The 20,118-nt window shown below is 44.3% G+C and overlaps 1 long non-coding RNA gene and 1 pseudogene across 1 annotated transcript in view; both read right to left on the reverse strand.

The window, feature by feature from the left end:
• The window catches only part of 3100003L05Rik (RIKEN cDNA 3100003L05 gene), an 83,266-nt gene extending 69,693 nt beyond the window's left edge, over positions 1-13,573 (reverse strand). The window contains exon 1 of the long non-coding RNA NR_045907.1: positions 13,402-13,573. This is a non-coding gene — a long non-coding RNA (RIKEN cDNA 3100003L05 gene). The remainder of the gene's footprint in view (positions 1-13,401) is intronic.
• Positions 4,022-4,713, reverse strand: Gm19008 (predicted gene, 19008; annotated as a pseudogene).
• Positions 13,574-20,118: the final 6,545 nt, after the last annotated feature.

The raw sequence follows: 20,118 nt of genomic DNA on the forward strand, positions 1-20,118 counted from the left end.
ATGCCACAGACACAATGGCAAGATAGGCAAAGACCCCAACCTATGGAGTGTTGATTATAGTTAGTTCATGTCAACCATGTTATGTTATACTGGGTAATGACAAAGGACACAACTAACAAGGTGTGTGATTTCCTTTTCTTCTGTCTGCAAATATTGAGCTTTCTAAAAATATTCTAATTTAATTTAATTTTTTTCTTATTGACTTTACATTTCACTCACTGCTCCCTCCAGATAACCCTCCCCAGAATTCTTCCCCCATTCCCTCCTTCCCTTCTCTTAGTGAGGAGGACTCCCCTGGGTATACCCCACCACCACCCTGGCACTTCAAGTTTCTATGAGGCTAGGTGCTTTCTCTCCCACTGAGGGCAGACAAAGCAGCCAAGCTAGAATAATATATCCCAAGTAGAGGCAATAGCTTTTAGGATAGCCTCCATTCCAGTTGTTCAGAATCCATATGAAGACCAAGCTGCACATCTGCTACATATGTGCAGGGAGGCCTATGCCCAGCCTATGTTCTTCGGTTGGTGGTCAGACTCTGAAAGATCCAAGGGTCCAGATGAGTTTACTTTGTTGGCTTCCCTGTGGAGTTCCTATCCCCTTCGGGGCTTGCAATCCTTCCTTCTCTTCCTCCTTAAGAGTCCCCAAGCTCCATCTACGGTTTAACTGTGGGTGTCTGTATCTGTCTGAGTCAGCGGTTGGGTGGAGCCTCTCAGAGGATAACATGCTCCTAACTGCAAGCATAATAGCATATCATTAATAGTATTGGGGATTGGTGCTTGCCCACGGGATGGATCTCAAATTGGGACAGTTATTGGTTCCCCCAGTCTCTGCTCTATCCCCTGTGCCTGCATTTCCTGTAGCCAGGATAAATTTGGGGTTGAATGCTTTGTGTCTATCACTCCACTGGGATTACCATCTGGATACAGGAGGAGGTGACCTCTTCAGGTTCCACATCCCCAATGTAGTGAATCACAGCTAAGGTCCCCACATTGATTCTTGGGTACATCCCTTATCCTAGGTCTCTGTCTCATCCTGGAGATGCCCTCCACCTCCTCACCCCCATCAGTTGCAGATTTCCATTCATTTTCACGGCTATCTAGCCATCTCTCCTGTCCTTCCCGATACCCGATGCTGAATCCCCACAGTCCCCTTCCCATCCTCCTCTCTCCCAGTTCCCTTCCTTCCCCCTTCTAAGTGAGATTCAAGCTTCTTCACCTGGCCTTTCTTTCTTGTTTAGTTTTTTTGGGTCTGTGGAGGATAGCAGGGCACCTATATTTTATGGCTAATATCTACTTATAAGTGACTACATACCATGCATGTCCTTTTAGGACTAGGTTACCTCACTCGGGATGATATTCTCAAGTTCCATCCGTTTGCCTGCAAAATTCATGATGTCTTTATTTTTAATAACAATATTATTCCATTGTGTAGATGTACCACATTGTCTTTATCTATTCTTTAGTTGAAAGGCATCTAGTTTGTTTCCAGATTCTAGCTATTATTAATAAAGCTGCTACAAACGTAGCTGAGCAAGTGTCTTTGTAGGATGCTCGACCATCTTTTGGGTATATGCCCAGGAGTGGTATAGCTGTGTCTTGAGGTAGAACTATTCCCAGTTTTCTGAGAAACTGCCAAATTGGTTTCCAAAGTAGTTGTACAAGTTTGCACTCTCACCAGCAATGAAGATGTGTTCCTTCCCCTTGCTCCACATCCTCACCAGCATGTACAATCTCTTGAGTTTTTGATCTTAGCCATTCTGATGGGTATAACATGAAACCTCAGAGTTGTTTGATTTGCATTTCACTGATGACTAAGGACTTCGAACATTTAAGTATTTCTCAGCCATTTGAGATTCCTCTATGGAGTATCTTTGTTTAGTTCTATACACCATTTTTAATTGGGTTATTTGGATTGTTGGTGTCTAGTTTCTTGAGTTCTTTGTAAATTTTGAATATTCGCCCTCTGTCAAATGTATTGTTGGTGAAGATCCTTTTCCAATCTGTAGGCTGCTATTGGCAGTGTCCTTTGCCTTACAGAAGCTTTACAGTTTCATGAGATCCCATTTATCAAGTGTTGATTTTAGACCCTGAGCCATTGGTGTTCTGTTCAGGAAATTGACTCCTGCACCAATGCGTTCAAGGGTACTTTCCACTTTGTCTTCTATGAGATTTAGTGTATCTGGTTTTATGTTGATGTCCTTGATCCACTTGGTCTTGAGTTTAGTGCAGTGTGAAAAATATGGATCTATTTTCCTTCTTCAGCATGTATACATCCAGTTAGTTTAACACCATTTGTTTGAAGATGATTTCCTTTTTCCATTGTATGGTTTTGACTTATCAAAAATCAAGTATGCATAGTCTTTGATTTTATTCCATTGGTCAATGTGTCTGTTTCTGTACCAATACCTTGCAGTTTTTATCATTATTGCTCTGTGGTATGGCTTTAGGTCAGGGATGGTGAATCCTCTTGAAGTTCTTTTATTGTTCTGGATTGTTTTGGTTATCCTGGGTATTTTGTTTTTCCATATGAAGTGGAGAATTGCTCTTTCAAGGTCCATAAAAAAAGTTGCTGGAATTTTGATGGGGATTGCATTGAATCTGTAGATTGCTTTTGGTAAGACGGCCATTTTCACTATGTTAATCCTACCTATCAATGAGCATGGGAGATCTTTCCATCTTCTGATATCTTCAATTTCTTTCTTCAAGGACTTGAACCATACTCCCTGTATAGTTCAGTTGTCTGATGGAGGTGGAGGAGAGGTGGCAAGAGAATGGAGGCCTCCCTGGAAGAGCAGACTGCTCCACAAATACTAAGTTTTATTGAGCACAAGTTCTTTCCATACAGATCTTTCACTTGCTTGGTTATAGTCACACCAAGATATTTTATAGTATTAATGTGTATTGTATGGTATGGTATGGTATGGTATGGTATGGTATGGTATGGTATGGTATGGTATTCCAGACTTCCTGGTTGCTTGTGTCAGAAATTTTTTAGAGTTAACATTTTCTTTGACTGATAAATCAGCTTCTTCTATTGTATCTTCTAGGCCTGAGATTTTTCTCTCCTATCTTCTGTATTCTGTTGGTGATGCTTACATCTGTTGTTCCTGTTCTCTTCCCTAGGTTTTTTCATCTCCAGGATTTCCTCAGTTTGTGTTTTCTTTATTGCTTCAACTTCCACTTTCAGGTCTTGCACGGCTTTATGTATTTCCTTCACCTGTTTAATTGTATTTTCCTGTATGTCTTTAAGGGATCTATTTGTTTCCTCTTTAAAATCCTCTATCTGTTTGATTGTATTTTCCTGTATTTATTTATTAATAAAATAAAGGATTTTATTAATTTCCTCTTTAAAGGACTCTATAATCTCTATAAGGTTAGATTTAAGGTCATTTTCTTGTGTTTCCATTGTGTTTATAGGTCAGGAGACTCAGGTCTCATGAAGTTGGACAGAGATGTGGCAGGGAAATGGAACTCTCCCTGGTGTGGCAGGCTGCTCAGGGCAGCTTGGCATGGCCCAGAGAGCTCAGAGAGCAGGGAAGATGGGTGGGAGGAGGGAAACTCCCTGTATGGTTCAGTTGTCTGATGGAGGTAGAGGAGAGGTGGCAAGAGAATGGAGTCCTCCCTGGAATAGCAGACTGCTCCACAAATACTAAGTTTTATTGAGCACAAGAGAACACCAAAGTGAGTAAGTCTGTATTATGGACTGGCTTTGTAGCTAGATGGAAATTTCTATACCAGAAATTTGCATGGCAAGCCTCTTCCTTATAATTAAGACTGGCTTTGGTGTCATTTCATTTGGTCAATGTCTGTTTTAAGATGATTGACAGCTGTTTTAAAGTTAAGTAGACAGGTCTGCAGATAGAACCAAGCCAGCTGTCTAACACATATGCCATGCCACATGTGTGGCTATAGAAGCAGGGAATGGCCATTGCCAGTGGAAACCTAGAGCTACTTGTTCTGGGAAGCAAGAACTGTATGCCCCTGAGATGAAGTTAGCCATAGGTTTTGCTTTTACTTCCTCTGTCTTCTTAGAAATGTGTTTCCAAAGATATCTATCCCAGATGTAATACAGCTTTTCATTATCCATCTGCATTTCTACCCGTATTTGTTCACAGGGTTCTGATAAACAAATGGTAAGTACATGTGCACCTTATTCTTGAAGGGAGACTCCCTTTTGTCCTCTTTGGCTTGCTTCTGCATGGTGTGGGAAAGTGTACCTTCACTGGACTCCAGTGCATTTTTCCATGATTAAGAGAACATCCACTCCCACATACAGATAGGAGGAATTCTTAGCACTCTAAAGTAGAGAATATAAAGCTTTGGCTAATTCTACTTTTAGTGGGTACAAGACCGTATCAGAGATCTGGAGATAAGGTGAAGTCCTCAAGGGTAGTGTCTTATCCATATAGCACATGAAAAGTACAGCTTCAGAAGGCACCCCTGTTAGAATGTGAACCCACAAATTCATGACTGTAAAGTCAGTCCATAAGTTGTCTATCTGTCCACTGGACAGTTGCCTTGACACAGACAGGAGAATATCCTTGCCTTTGGGATTCCTGGCTACTCCTTCAGCAAGACTGAATACTGTCTTACACAGCTGTCTTTTTTTTTTTCCATTTTTTATTAGGTATTTAGCTCATTTACATTTCCAATGCTATACCAAAAGTCCCCCATACCCACCCACCCCCACTCCCCTACCCACCCACTCCCCCTTTTTGGCCCTGGCGTTCCCCTGTACTGGGGCATATAAAGTTTGCAAGTCCAATGGGCCTCTCTTTCCAGTGATGGCCGACTAGGCCATCTTTTGATACATATGCAGCTAGAGTCAAAGAGCTCTGGGGTACTGGTTAGTTCATAATGTTGTTCCACCTATAGGGTTGCAGATCCCTTTAGCTCCTTGGGTACTTTCTCCAGCTCCTCCATTGGGAGCCCTGTGATCCATCCATTAGCTGACTGTGAGCATCCACTTCTGTGTTTGCTAGGCCCCGGCATAGTCTCACAAGAGACAGCTACATCTGGGTCCTTTTGAGAAAATCTTGCTAGTGTATGCAATGGTGTCAGCGTTTGGATGCTGATTATGGGGTGGAAAGTTTGGAGCTGAGACGAAAGGATGGACCATGTAGAGACTGCCATATCCAGGGATACACAGCTGTCTTAACTCAGGTTACAAGAGTGAACTAAATAACCAAGGTGAAATAAATTAACTTCCTACCAGTCATAAAAACTACTAGTCACAGATCAATATACTACCCAATATGGATCCTAGGGTGGAAATTTCTCACATGGTGAGGAAGGGACATGGTGTTCTTGAATCTCTTAACTTCCTGTAAGGACACTAATCCTGTGGGACCAAGGCTGTACGTTGTGGCCTCATTTATCTTTAGCTATCTCTAGATAGGCACTAATTCACGTTTCTTTGGGAGGAAGTCTTCAACATGACGATTTTGGGGGATACATAATTCAACCCATTTCAGTAGCATTAGATAGTTACCTAAAAGAAAATATTCAAATGGGCTATTTGAATGTGTGTGTGTGTGTGTGTGTGTGTGTGTGTGTGTGTGTGTGTGTGTAAGCCTCAATGACTTTTAACCCTGTTTTGGGGACAGGTTCTCCCACTTTACCTGGAGCTCACTGGTTGGACTGCGTGTCCAGTAAATCCTAGGATTTTTCTGGCTAACTCTCCACTGGCATTACAGGCACGTGTTGCCATTCATATATGTGGGTGCTTGTAATCTGACCTCAAGCTTGCTCAGCAAGCACTCTATACACAAAGCCATCTCCTCAGGCCCGTCAAAGGAATATGCATAACAGAGTGTCAGCCTAGTACCTATGCTCTTTCATTCTCTAACTCAGCATCCTTCTGAATGATCACACATTCCTCAGTAACACTCCTCACTACTTGAGAGGTGCCCATGAACTTGAGGTCAATCCAGATGTACAGTAAAGCCAGTTTTGCCATGAAGTATTGCTCTCTGTGAGTCAGAGGACAAGGAAATTTCCTTTTAGGCAGGGGGTGGTCACAAACACAGGTCTCAAAACCCATCATGCACTATTGTCATATTACCAGCAGGATACCTTGCATCCTCTGTTGTCAGAGCTTTACACAGCCTTAGAGGCTGAAAGGGTGGGAGTAGATTCTAGGCAAAATAGAACTGTGTAGATTCCTATGCATCAATGGCAAGTCAAGAAATCATATCTTAGGACAGTGTTGAAGTGCAGATAGTGTCTGCTCACTATTAGACCTTACTCCATAGCAGCAGGACCTCAGTTCATCAGTTATGGCTCTCAGGCCGGAACTTAGATGCTCCAGGTATATCTAAGTTCCTACTTCTTCCGTTGGCCTAGAAATCCCAAGTAAAATGGAAACCAAACTAAATGGAAAGTTCTAGAAGTGCTTTTATTGGGTCACGCTGAAATCTTGATATTCTTAGAGGCTGAGCCTTGACAGCACCAGTGCCAGAACGTATGAAGGCTAGACAGTGGCTGAATATTTAGGCTCTGTAGTATTATTTTAACTGCAGAATATCATTCTGTAACCATTATACTCAACTGCTGCAAAGCCCATTTTATTTTCTCTTTAGTAGACTCCTATGGGGTGTCAGGAACCAGTCCATTGTCCTTTATCCCCAGACTGCAGGCCTTTGTTTGACCTCACACAGGACTTGAATATGATCCAGGGAATATTATCATCACCCTATAAAATAAAGTTTGCTCTTGGGTTGCAGTAGCTTCCAGAGTACATCATCCCACACGTCCTTTCTAACTTCTGGTCTAATATTACCATTCTTTTTTTTTTTTTCTTTAAATATTTTTTATTACGTATTTTCCTCAATTACATCTCCAATGCTATCCCAAAAGTCCCCCATACCCTGCCCCCCACTCCCCTACCCACCCATTCCCACTTTTTGGCCCTGGCGTTCCCCTGTACTGAGGCATATAAAGTTTGCGTGTCCAATGGGCCTCTCTTTGCAGTGATGGCCGACTAGGCCATCTTTTGATACATATGCAGCTAGAGTCAAGAGCTCCGGGGTACTGGTTAGTAATATTACCATTCTTAACTCCATCATGGACAGGAAATGTCTGCATTCTTTATCAGGGTGGTAAGCAACTAAAATAACAAAACTTGAAATTTGGAGTGGTGCAACAAAACACAGTTCCAAAGGAAGATATCATTTTTTTCCATGTGTGTCAAAAATCTAATGTGGATTGGTAGGAGGAGCCTGGGGAGGAAGCTCTGTTACTCAGGTGTCTAGACTCCTCTCTCTTCTGGCTTCAACCTCCTCTGGGTTCTCTGAGTTCTTGGCCACTGGTAGAGAAATGGAAAGAAGAGAATGCAATCAAGAAGAAGGTACGACCCACTCCCTCTGCTTCCTGGTCCTGGCATTCCCCTGTACTGGGGCATATAATCTTTGTAAGACCAAGGAGCCTCTCCTCCCAATGATGGCCGACTAGGCCATCTTCTGCTACATATGCAGCTAGAGATGCGAGCTCTGGGGGTACTGTTTAGTTCATATTGTTGTTCTTCCTATAGGGTTGCAGACCCCTTCAGCTCCTTGGGTACTTTCTCTAGCTTCTCCATTGGGGGATCCTATGTTCCATCCAATAGATTACTGTGAGTGGGTGGGTTGGGGAGCAGGGCAGGGGGAGGGTATATGGGACCTTTGGGATAGCATTTGAAATGTAAATGAAGAAAATATGTAATAATAAAAAACCAAAACAACAAAACACCCATATGCATAAAATAAACCTAAAAAAAGTTCAAAAAACACATTAAATAATTTAAAAAAAAAGAAAAGAAGAAGAAGAAGAAGAAGAAGAAGAAGAAGAAGAAGAAGAAGAAGAAGAAGAGGAGGAGGAGGAGGAGGAGGAGGAGGAGGAGGAGGAGGAGGAAGAGGAGGAGGAGGAGGAGGAGGAGGAGGAAGAGGAAGAAGAAGAAGAAGAAGAAGAAGAAGAAGAAGAAGAAGAGGAGGAGGAGGAGGAGGAGGAGGAGGAGGAGGAGGAGGAGGACGAGGAGGAGGAGGAGGACGAGGAGGAGGAGGAGGGGGGAGGAGGAGGAGGAGGAGGAGGGGGGAGGAGGAGGAGGAGGAGGAGGAAGGAGGTACGAATTGTCGTAAGGTACGTGTATTCCCTGGGCGGAAGGAAGCCCAGCCACTAAGTGTCATCATTCTAGGCCCCACACCATTACTCAGCAGAGGGCCCAGACTCTCCATGTTTCTCTCTTTTTATTGCAGAGAAGTCTCACTGAACTGCTTTTCTCTACTTGGCCTTGACCCGCTCTTAATTGCAAGGGCTTCAGGGAGAGAGAGAACCTGGTATGTCATTTCCTAACATGAGACATAGATTCTGCCAGCCGAAGGGGGTGAGGCAAAGAATGAGTCCATTGCATCAATGCTAAGTCTATCATTAGACTATACCTCATCAATACAAAGTCTGTGATTAGACTATAACTCATCAATGCAAAGTCTGTGACTAGACTACAGGGCTCTATCCCAGGTAAAAAGGATTTAGAAAAAGACAGCACCAACTATGGCATTAATAATTCACTCAAGGCCAGCACTGACCCCAGGCCTCGAAAGGGCTTTAGTAGAAACAGCCTGACCCATTGCACAGAGATGCCCTTTGGTAAGGGTCACACCCTATCTACTAGTTTATAGGTGTGTGTAGAGACCAGCAGTCAATGTTGGGTGTGCTCATCTATGGCTCTTCACCTTATGTTTTGAGACATAACCCCCCAGAGATCCCTAAATGTCTAGACTTGGCCAGGCAATAACATGCAGATATCTACCTATCTTCTTCACCTTATGTTTTGAGACATAACCCCCCAGAGATCCCTCAATGTCTAGACTTGACCAGGCAATAACATGCAGATATCTACCTATCTTTGGCTCCTTAGGCCTGAGCTTACAGTGTGAGCCACCATGCTGGGCCTTTTACTTGGGAAATGGATGGCACTTCTTCAATTCCTCTTGTTCTTCACAGCAACCCACTAAAGAGTGCCCAACCATTTCTCCATTTGCATCTGAATTCAGAGGTTACACAGCTAGCTGGGAGTCCCACCCACAGCCTTGCTGGCTTTCTCACCTGCTTTGCCTGCCTGCTGGGGCCATACTCCTCACCACTTCCCTAGAAGGCAGCATCTCCAGAAAGCAGGCTGTTATGTCTGACAGCTGGGATGAGTTTGCAGTAGGCTTTGCCTGGCAACACCCAAGATTGCTCCCAAACGGTGTTCTCCTGGCTTTGTCTGGGGAAACCTAATTGCTGCAATTGTGTTATAAAATTATCACTTTACCCATGCAAATGGGCCAGAGCGGGCTGGTTGTCTATTCCTGTGGCTGTCCCAGATTATTAAATGAGCAGCTGGTTCCAAACACGTTTGCAGCAGGCTAATTCAATGGCTGCGTGCGCTTGCATATTCATGGCTCCGAGTTCCCAGCCCAGGCTTGCAGGACCACTCCAAAGGGGCGCTAAAAGTTAATTTATCTTGACAATTTAAACAAATATACTTCCCGGCTTTAGTGACTCCACCAGATTTCAGTGAGTGTCTTGGCAGGAAGAAGAAGCCAGGGATGGGTGGGTGGGGGTGATGTTTGCTCTGGGACCCAGGTTCATGTTCAGCACGAGGAAGATACCACCACAAAAACTGGCAGACACAAGAGCTCCTCATGGGTGAGACTGCTCCCAGTTGCTGACTTCAAATTTTGTGACCTTGGGCAAACTACTTTTAGAATTTATTTTATTAGCATAGGGGTACTCAACACAAGATCAGTTCTCTTCATGAATAAGTGTGGAAGGTATCACTTTTGATTGTCAACAGTGTCGCAGAGTAGCTCCCTGACATTTTGTCTTCCGAATTTGAAACTCTGCTGCTTGATTGGCACTTCCCCTGACCTACCAGCCCCTGACCCCACAGCTTCAGTTCTACCGTCTGACCCTTTGAGAATCTTAGAAATCATGTACTTTGCATCCCTGTAACAGGTTTGTTTCATTTGCCCTAAGGTGTTCAAGGCTTATCTGCATTATCTCCTATTGCGGAATTCCATTCTCCTTGAAGGCCTGCTAGTATTCCACTGCAGGCATCTATCACATTTCCTTAACCTAGCCATATAAGGATGTGAGCGGGTTATGTCAGTTTGGTTATTACGGATATTGCTGCACTGAGCATAGAAGCACAGACTGCTCCCTGAAGCTTGATTGCTTTTCTTCATGGTTAAATCCACAGAGGTAGAATTGCTGGGCCATACACTAGCTCCAGGTTTAACACTTTGGGACATGTCCAGGCTCCTTTCTGTAGACACCATTTTTGGGTTCTTGAGCGAGTACGACGATGGGTCTCCTATGGTGTTTCTTATGTATAAAACAAGAAGTTTCACTGTGCAGGTTTGCAGGAAACAATGCGATATCTCAGATGCTCTCATTCTGGTTGTGCTGACATAAATGTGTACCTCCTATACTCCAGAGCTTCCAGGGACTAAACCACCAACTAAAGAATACATATGGGGGTACGCATGGCTCCAGCTGCATATGTAGAGGATGGCCTTGTTGGTCATCAGTGGGAGAAGAGGCCCTTGATCTTGTGAGGGCTCTATGCCCCAGTGTAGGGGAATGCCAGGACCAGGAAGCGGGAGTGGGTGTGTTGGTGAGCAGGGGGAGGGGAGAGGAGGAGGGGATATGGGGCTTTTGGAGGGGAAACCAGGAAAGGGGATAACATTTGAAATTTTCCCCTCCTGGAGCCCCTTATCCCATTCCTCCTCCCCCTGCTCACCCACCTATCCACTCCCACCTCCCTACCCTGGCAGTCCCCTACACTGGGGCATTGCGCCTTCCCAGGACCGAGGGCCTCTTCCCCCACTGATGTCTGGCATGGCTATCCTCTGCTACATATGCACCTGGAGCCACAGATCCATCCTTGTGTACTCTGGTTGGTGGTTTAGTACGTGGGAGCTCTGGGGGGTCTGGTTGGTTGATACTGTTGTTCTGCCTATGGGGTTACAAACTCTTTCAGCTCCTTCAGTCCTTTCTCTAATTCCTCCATGACTCTCTTCTATTTTTAACCTGAATATTATTTCTAAATGACCATATTAATAGCACTTACCAATTCACAAGAGCATCATCCTTTTCTAGCACACACTAAATTACTTTAAAACCAGAACTGAATTCTCCCTATGTTACCTTGCTGGTAAATGGACTTGGGAAAAGGTCATGGGTAAGCCAGAAGACACAAAGCAAAGGGATTGCTATTGGCTCAGGACCTTGAAGACCAAGTCCCAGCCTTTGTCCTCCTTTCAATGCCAGCCTCATATGTAACCAAAATCTTAGTTTGATTGAGTCAATGGTTTGTGGTTCCCAAGTACCTAGTCTAGTGTATCCTGTTCAACTTAGCCACCATGATGGGTAAGAAGCAGCAAGTATCAAAATACCTGCGCGTGGCTGCCGACCTCCAGTTGGTTAACATACAGATCCTGGAGCCTAATTGTGCTAGATACTAAAAATGAAAACCTTGGCATCTGTCTAACCTGGCTGTGCCTCAGTTTCCCCATCTTCAAGACAAAGACTATGCTAACTGTGTTCTTGAGTCATTGTGAAAATTAAATGCTGTGCACACATTTCACTTAAAATAGGGCTGTCTCTGGTACAGAGAAGGGGGACTTTCTAAACGCGGAGATAGACTGACAACCATGGTTGGTTTCTCTTTCCTCTCCTTCCATCTCCCACCCCCCCCCCCTTTTCAACCTCCTCCCTTCCTTCTTCTTTGGTTTCTTCCTCTTCTTCTCCCTCTCTTCATTTCCTCCCATGTCTTTTCCTCCCTCGGAGAGGCCAAACCTAGTCCATCTTGGGACCAGCCTCCATTTAAAAACAACAAACAACCACCACCACCACCCCAACAATAAAAACAAAAAGAGCCTGAGAACTCGACCTGCAGCTGAACCCAAGCTGCATCCAAGTTCCAGGAAGAACCAGAGGAGTTTGTCTCTGGCCCATACCCCAGTTACTCCCTAGCTACTCCCTCCCTAACAATCAAGATTAGTCTCACAGCTCCAGAAGTGCTTTCAGACAGTTTGTGTTTGTGATGGTTCATGGTTTTGCAGCAGAGCACCCACCTGTCGGCTTACAATAGTCTTTCAATTAGATGCTTTCCAGACTGGAAACTCCCTCTCTTGCTTGTCATTTCTTATAAAACCTTGTCCTGCTAAGGTCTCAGGGTTTCACCCTCCCATCCTACTGCGTCAGGGTCAGCAGTGGGATTGAATAAAAAGACTAAAGTCTTAGTTCAATTGTATCAGAATCGGCTCGTTGGTGGTCTTTTGGGGTTCACAAGTGCTTTTTAAACACCTCCTTTTCTTTGTCTTCATCCTACCTGTTCCTTCATTCCTTCCCTGTCTCTTCTTTCCTCTCTCATTCTTTTCCTCTCTTTTCCTCTCCTGTGTCTCCCTCCCACTTTCTGTCTTCCTCTGGTTTTCCTAGGGGACTTCTCTGCCTCTGTCACTTGTAAAGACAAAGACACTTTGTTACAGGTTGTGGGCTTGTTTTCCTACTTCTTAACTCAAAATGAAGTGGCAGAGGAAACCCCCTGATTTTCCTAATTTTGCACAGTCCAGTGAATGAACAAGTTGACATCTTTTCCCTACAAAAGATCATCAGAAGAAACATGTGTGTGAAAATAAGACAACTCACATATCATACATAGCAATCTCAGAATATGCTGTACTCTTGGAGAAGTTCTGGATTGCTGCTTGTAAAGGATCAAGTTCTGCTGCTATTACAGGCTCAGCCTCTGCTGAAGTCCATATGAGGAGTAACTGCAATGGTTGGCATTGTGACCGCTAGAACCAGATGGCCACGACACATCTCTTTGTGTTCCTCATGCTCAGTGTTTGTATCTGCAATGTGGATAAGGATATGTCTTACATCCTAAGGTGGTTAAGAGAAAAGAGCTCACACAGAGGAAGCGCTCAGTACAACACTTAAATTATCAGGCAAAGTTAGTCCATTCCACCATCATGTGAGCTATCACAGAAAGCATCAACGTAGCTGTTCAAACATGAGAAGTGTCCAGCACCTGCAAGATCCAGCCACTGTCCTCTAACTCTGGTCTGCCTACAGTCAAATGCTTCTGCCACCAACAGATTGTGTGATCCCCTTGAGCAAAGTCTTCAACTCTTTAAACCTGTCTCAGTTTCTTGTCTACAGTAGGAAATTCATAGTAGGAGTTACTTGTGGTGGGTGCTATGAGGGATGAGGGAAGTTATATGGACTCGCTCGGGCAAAGAATGACATGAGAGCCAATCATAAAGGCGAGCTTCCATTTGCTGTACTGTACATACTTCTGCTGCGTGCACGACATGTGGGGGACTGATGTCACCTACATTCCAGTTTTTCTTTAAGAATACCCCATCTACCTTACCTATTTCAGGATGTTCCTCTTCTCTTCAAATCAACACACCTGGGGATGATCCAGATGTCTGTTCAAAGTAGAATCTATGCTTGCCCGGTTCCCTCAGCTGCAGCACCAGCTGGGCTCTGCACAGACTCTGAGAACTGCTTGCCCCAAGGATACAGAGCAGGCAGAGTCCAGGGAGGCCGCGTAAGAGTGGAGCAAGGAATGTAGGCAAGAATCACCCCTCAGTGTCTGGCCCGCTTTCTGCCTTCCCTCAGGAGAATCATAAATCACCTCCTGTTACTCGGGGACCACGGCTGCAATACAAATTAAATTCACAGCCTGTATTTTAGATCCTATATTGTTTGGCTTAAGCTGGGATTTTTTTTTTCACTCTGATAAATAGGTCATTTTAATAACATTCCCAGCATGACAAAGAGTTGGGAGAAAAATACACATGGCTCTGCAGGTGCAGGAGTCCCCAGGCACTGGTGAAAAGCCAGCTTGGCACAGCTTTCTCCCTCCCGAGAGTGACTCACACTTACGTAGGAAGGAGTGTAGAAAAGAGTGCGTGAAGCTCAGGGCCTCAGGGGATCCAGATATCTGAGTGTGGGGAGCTTCTGGATTTATACCCACAAGGAAGGGAGGCCAGGGGGAGGCGGGGCAAGGACAACCCTGGCAAGACTTCTGCTGGCAGGTGCCACCCCTGGGGAGCGGAGCATTTGGGGCTATGCTCTACTTTCTCCCTTCTCTCAGGGGCTTCACATAGGCACTGTCACAGATAGCAGAGAGGTGGAATATCCTCTGATAGTGGGCCAAGCCTGATACAAGCATCCAAGGAGTCACTCCTCCTATTTATTTTTATTTTCTTCATTTTTTTCCTCTCTAATGACTGTGGATGTCTTTGACATTAACACATGCAGATTGGCGACTGCTCTGTACTGGTGCTCTGCAGTGGATACAGGGGCGAGTAGGACTAAAGCCACTGCACTTACAACAGCTCACAAGCTAGCAGGGAAGACCAAGGTGAGACCCAGAAAGGAGAGTTCAAAACCTGCTCACCTGGAACCCAGGTCCAGGCACTGTGCAAAGGCTCAATCAACTGCTTCATAATTATTAGACAAGTGCCCAGGGTGTGCCAAGAACTTTTGTTTCTGATGCCTGGGATAAAAATAATGAGCAGTGTGAGGGCCCTCTCTACAGCTGTGAAATGTATTCTGTAGGATAGTAGCTGTGAGCAGGGAACCAGACAATAAATAAATAAACAAAGAAGCCTAACATCTCTGCAGGTGATGACTAACAATGCAAAGGAAGCCAGGGGGACAGGAGTGGCTTATTTTGGCAGGTAGATCTATCTGGAAAAGAGTCTGCCATGAATGAGTAAGAGAATAGCTGGGAAAGAGACTTCCAAGCTGAACTCACTGCACGCGGGAGGACTGAGCTTATGGAGGCCATCCAGGAAGCAAACCCAAGAGGTGGGAGGAACCGGGTGATGGAGAGATGATGATAATGAAATCGTGCCATTTGTAGACTAGTAAAATAATTAGGGCATGGGTATTCCAATTTACTAGAAGGTCACTAAGTAGGGGACTAGTGTCTGATTTAAGTTTACAAAGAATTGTCAAGGCATTGCACGGGTGCAGACAGACAAGAAGGACAGAAGTTGAAGTAGAAAGTAGTCAAAGGTCCTAAGAAATAATGACCATTCCCACGGTGAAGATGAGCTGGGCTGAATATGGCAGTAATCTTTTTTACTTTAACCTTCAGGGGTATGGAAATGGGGCCAAGGCCAGGCTCCAGAACTGCCAATGAGTCCTGTGATCTGCCATCGTCCTGTTAAGTGGAGTAATTGCCTGAAAGTGAGCTACCTTGCAAGTAACACAACCAGTTCACCCTAGAGGTCCAAAGAGAGAAGCCAGCGACTGCTGCTCAGGAGCCTCATGGTGGACATGACCAGCAGTTAGCCTTTGAAAGAAGAGATGCAGCTGAACAGATAAGGAGAGAAGAGGAAGCATGGTGCATACACATGATAAGGCAAAGGCCTGAGGTCAGGGAAGGCGGACTTGGGATGCTGGGATGTGAGGGAGAGCTCAGTGGGGTATGAGCAAAGGGGTGCACCTGGAAGCTAGACCGTAATGGTTGTAAAGCTCTGAGCTGAAGAAATGTTGACGGAGGCATGGGATGCTTTCAGCCTTTAAGAGATGGAAGTATGCTGGTTGCTTTAGAGAAATAAACCTAGGGAGACTTGGGGGTGTTCTGCTGAAACATAGGTTTTGTGAGCTATAGATTCTGAAATTGTGGATGGGCCCAGCCTGAAAACATCTAACATTGCCCATTCTGTGTATACCTGGCCATCAAAGCAAAGGTCATATTCACTTTGAAAGAAGAGAAGGCACAAAAATAAGTTATTTGAGCTGGAAAGAGGGCTCAGCAACTAAGAGCACTTGTTGCTCTTCCAGAGAAGGGGATTTCGATTCCCATCACCCATATCAGGCAGTTCTCACCTGTCAGTAATTCTAGGGGACCCAATACCTACTTCTGGCCTCTCAAGACACAATCAATCATGTGGCATATACATATATACACATATAAAAGTATGCATAATAGATTAAAGACTTAATTATTAAAGAATGGGTCCTCATTTGGCTTCAGACATACTACAAAAAAAAAGTTGATTTGTTTGCAAGATCTATTAAAGCATCTAGAATCAACATGGGAAAAATGTTAGTACTTGGGAAGTCACCAAATTAAATATTCCCAATCAGAAGAAGAGAAGAGGCTTCTACTGTGGCTCTTGGTTTCCAACAGAGAGCGAGGGCCCACGAATGGGAAATGACCAGGTCATGTTCCACATCAAAAGTTCTAGAGGCTGGGTCTGAATCAAGGGATTCTGGCTCCAGAATCCAGTCCTCAGTCATCATGCTATGACCTCATCTTGTGTCAGCATCAAGGTGGCCATCCACTAGGGAATAAATTCTAAAATTTATCGAAACTCGACTCTTTCCCCCATCAGTCTCTAATTTTAGGGCAATGGCATCACATCCCTAATTTCCTAGCCCTGTGTGCTGCTAATCACCTGTACATTTGCACGAGGTCTTTTTCCTTCCATAATAAAGAGGACCTCTCTCTTGTCACATATGATCCTGCACCAGTTGCTTAGTGACTTGGAAAGCATCTGAGATATAATTACTGTGTGTGTTGCCCAGAGTGGTTTTCTGCCTGAGCTGACACAGATTAGTTCTAGGTTTTAGATCCTATGTTGTGGTTTTTTTTTAATAAATATTTTTTGTGTGTGAATTTTATATCATACACCCCAATCCCACTCATCTCCCAACCATTCTTATCCACCCACTGCCCTTGCAACCTCCCCACAAAAAGAAAAGCTTTTCTTGGGGAAGCTGTAGTGTGTCATAGTGTGTCCACAAATCTTCTCTTGTAAATGGTAATTGCAATAAGTCACTGAGGTTCGAGGACTCTGCCTTCTGCTGCACATAAGGGATCTTTATGGAGATTCCTCTTGGATATCCTGTTGTTGCCCTGTGTCATGATGACCCTGCAGTTTTGGGTCTGCAGGACAAAACCCTTCATGTGCTCCAGCGGTTGATAGATAGGTGAGATGTTGGGCTGGGCCAATTCAAAGCCCTGGATTTGGGCCTGGATGGTAGCTGAATTGGTTAACCCACCAGCTCTTCTGTACCACACCACTAGGGCGAGCTCTCCAGCACGTCTGTTCTTATAATATTGTGTGGTGGTTGTCAACCCAAAGTCTGGAATCTCATAGCCTGGGTTTTAATCCTAGCCTAATCACTTATTTGTTATGTGACCTAAGTGAATTACCTAACCTCTCTGGGCTTTACTTTTTCCACACATAGAATATGGGTATGAGCGACAACTACCTCATCCTATTTCTGAAGATAAAATGAGTTAACTCAATTAAAGTGGTTTCAACAGTTCCAGAACACAGCACAAGGTCAGAGAGTCACTTCTGCTCAGGGAAATTATTGCTCCTACAGTCACAGCTACTGCTATGTGGACTACCTCATGCCTGAGTGGCTCTTCACAAGGCCCCATGCCTTCTAGCTCTCCATGATCAAGTCTCAGTTGGTCTCAAACCTGAAGCTAACCTTATCTTCCTTTGCTACAGAGCCCGTTGATGAGACACACATCCTCCCTGCTCCTGGTGAAAGTCTTGTTATGAGCATTGTACACTCTGCTCTTCCTGCTGGAACTGAAGTATATATACAAAGGTTTGGTTGAAAAAGAAATTCCATCCCTAGTGATCTCTGCACTGATTCCTGAAGCCCAATCTAGGCACAGGGGCTATCCTCAGCCCCATGACATGCTAGGGCCCAACTGAAAACCCTGGACTGACAAGTACTCAAGAGGCCCTGAGTTTCCCTGGTTGACTGTTAGAACTAAAGCTGCTCTCTGTTACCTGCAACCCCTTGAACCGGGGAGAAGTATTCATTGAAGACCCAAGCCAGGATATGCCTGATGGAGAACGTTCCTGCTCAAAATCTGGAGGTGTTGAACGTAGATGCTGTGTTTTTATTTCTGCATTTCTGCCCTGCCAGCTGAGGCTGCATGGTTCCTGGATTAAACCCTAATCAAAAGGCTTCTGGAAAGGAACTTTGAAGATGTTATGATCTACAGTCATCTCCTGGCAAGTAAAAGACAAGGTGGGTAGGTTGAAAAACCAAAATCAAAGTTTTCAAGAAAAGAGTAAATTCTGCCTTCTAAGACCAACATCCTTGCATGAGCAAGTCTCCAGCAGGCCCTGCAAATACAGCCATCAGCCCAAACATCATAGGATCCTTTGCCTTAAAAGGAAATCTCTTCTCTTTCCACTTGCTCCTCTTCTCACACTCTTGATTCTCACCTAGGTTCTCCTCTCTTTTCTTTGATCCTCTCCTTCTCCTCCTTTCTTTCTTATGCTCTCTCCTCCTAACTCTAGTGAGTGATATTCTCCACCATCCTGGTTCACTGGAAATCCTTTTTTTAAAATTTTTTTTAAACAATAAACAAAACACCTCCCTTTATAAAAAAATTTTTTATTAGGTATTTTCCTCATTTACATTTCCAATGCTATCCCAAAAGTGCCCCATACCCTCCACCCCCACTCCTCTACCCACCCACTCCCACTTCTTGGCTCTGGCGTTCCCCTGTACTGAGGTATATAAAGTTTGCACGACCAATGGGCCTCTCTTTCCACTGATGGCCGCCTAGGCCATCTTCTGATACATATGCAGCTAGAGACACGAGCTCCAGCGGTACTGGTTAGTTCATATTGTTGTTCCACCTATAGGGTTGCAGATCCCTTTAGCTCCTTGGGTACTTTCTCTAGCTCCTCCATTGGGGGGCCCTGTGATCCATCCAATAGCTGACTGTGAGCATCCACTTCTGTGTTTGCTAGGCCCCGGCATAGTCTTACAAGAGACAACTATATCAGGGTCCTTTCAGCAAAATCTTGCTAGTGTATGCATTGGTGTCAGCGTTTGGAGGCTAATTATGGGATGGATCCCTGGATATGGCAGTCTCTAGATGGTCCATCCTTTTGTCTCAGCTCCAAACTTTGTCTCTCTAACTCCTGTTTTGTTCCCAATTCTAAGAAGGGGCAAAGTGTCCACACTTTGGTCTTCGTTCTTCTCGAGTTTCATGTGTTTTGCAAATTGTATTTATATCTTGGGTATTCTAAGTTTCTGGGCTAATATCCACTTATCAGTGAGTACATTTCATTTGAGTTCTTTTGTGATTGGGTTACCTCACTCAGGATGATGTCCTCCAGGTCCATCCATTTGCCTAGGAATTTCATAAATTCATTCTTTTTAATAGCTGAGTAGTACTCCATTGTGTAAATGTACCACATTTTCTATATCCATTCCTCTGTTCAGGGACATCTGGGTTCTTTCCAGCTTCTGGCTATTATAAATAAGGCTGCTATGAACATAGTGGAGCATGTGTCTTTCTTACCAGTTGGAACATCTTCTGGATATATGCCCAGGAGAGGTATTACAGGATCCTCCGGTAGTACTATGTCCAATTTTCTGAGGAACCACCAGACTGATTTCCAGAGTGGTTGTACAAGCTTGCAATCCCACCACCAATGGAGGAGTGTTCCTCTTTCTCCACATCCTCGCCAGCATCTGCTGTCACCTGAATTTTTGATCTTAGCCATTCTGACTGGTGTGAGGTGGAATCTCAGGGTTGTTTTGATTTGCATTTCCCTGATGATTAAGGACGCTGAACATTTTTTTCAGGTGCTTCTCTGCCATTCAGTATTCCTCAGGTGAGAATTCTTTGTTTACCTCTGAGCCCCATTTTTTAATGGGGTTATTTGATTTTCTGGAGTCCACCTTCTTGAGTTCTTTATATATATTGGATATTATTCCCCTATCTGATTTAGGATAGGTAAAGATCCTTTCTCAATCTGTTGGTGGCCTTTTTGTCTTATTGACAGTGTCTTTTGCCTTATAGAAGCTTTGCAATTTTATGAGGTCCCATTTGTTGATTCTTGCTCTTACAGCACAAGCCATTGCTGTTCTATTCAGGAATTTTTCCCCTGTGCCCATATCTTCGATTCTTCTCCCCACTTTCTCCTCTATAAGTTTCACCGTCTCTGGTTTTATGTGAAGCTCCTTGATCCACTTAGATTTGACCTTAGTACAAGGAGATAGGAATGGATCAATTCGCATTCTTCTACATGATAACTGCCAGTTGTGCCAGCACCATTTGTTGAAAATGCTG

Source organism: Mus musculus, chromosome 7 (assembly GCF_000001635.26).
Source record: "Mus musculus strain C57BL/6J chromosome 7, GRCm38.p6 C57BL/6J".
Lineage (NCBI taxonomy): Eukaryota > Metazoa > Chordata > Mammalia > Rodentia > Muridae > Mus > Mus musculus.